We start from the raw sequence: 974 nt of genomic DNA, 5'->3' as shown, positions 1-974 counted from the left end.
TTAACTGAGAGTACTGTATTTTTCCTGGTAAACTTACTCTCAGGACATAAGCAGCCATGCATTTCCAGGCAGCGGCTGGGGAAGCTAAGGCCTCTACAGATCATACAGGCACAGAGGTTGGTTTCTCCTTTTCAGTGGTGCAGTGCACAGGACTCAACATATAGCAGTGTGGTGGTGGCTGCAGCTGTAGCAGCAGTGACCTCTCTAGAAAGACAGGACAGCTCCAGGCCACTGGCCAGGAGGCTAGGCAAGAGGTGGAGGCAGTGATGGGGAGTGATGTGGGGAAGAGGCAGGAGGATAGCTGCATGGACATGGAGTGATAAAAAAATATATATATATATAATTTTCTGTAAAGATGAGTAATGATTTACTATGATACCTGTTTAACATCTACTATAGACATACTATACTAGATATTGGCAGTTCAGTAGTGAATAAGACAACATTCCTGCTATCAGGGAGCTTACAGAATAGCTTGAATATTGTGTGTGTCCTCATTTAAAGATGCTAAGGAGTGCTAATGAAATAAAATAATTTTAATATTTCCACCACATTAAATGGAGACTTTAAAAAATGACTACTTTGGTAAAAACAAACAAAGAACAACCCCCCAAAACAAAACTATCACAGGTATTGCTTTCTGGATGCTTCTAAAAAAAATAGTCGTAAAAGTACTAGATGGCTTCTACCAAATATTGGAATTATTATTCAATAAGGAAAAAAATTCCATCTGTACACAGCATTTCAAAAGAGAACTTAAAACATTAAACAGTACTTTTAATTTAAACATTTATAAGGCAAATCTATGAGAATGATATAAAAACATGGCATGTAATTTGATGGCAATATTTTGGAGATTACAGAGTTTTAGCAAATATCAGTTACACAGTAATGAAGACAATATTTTCCAAGTAGATACAAAATATCTAATGAAAGATCGAGGCAAGAAAATGAGTATAATTAAGAATGGAAAA

The sequence above is a fragment of the Cynocephalus volans genome, chromosome 6 (assembly GCF_027409185.1).
Source record: "Cynocephalus volans isolate mCynVol1 chromosome 6, mCynVol1.pri, whole genome shotgun sequence".
NCBI classification, from domain to species: domain Eukaryota; kingdom Metazoa; phylum Chordata; class Mammalia; order Dermoptera; family Cynocephalidae; genus Cynocephalus; species Cynocephalus volans.
The sequence above is the reverse complement of the archived record's forward strand: the minus strand, read 5'-3'. Positions refer to the sequence as shown.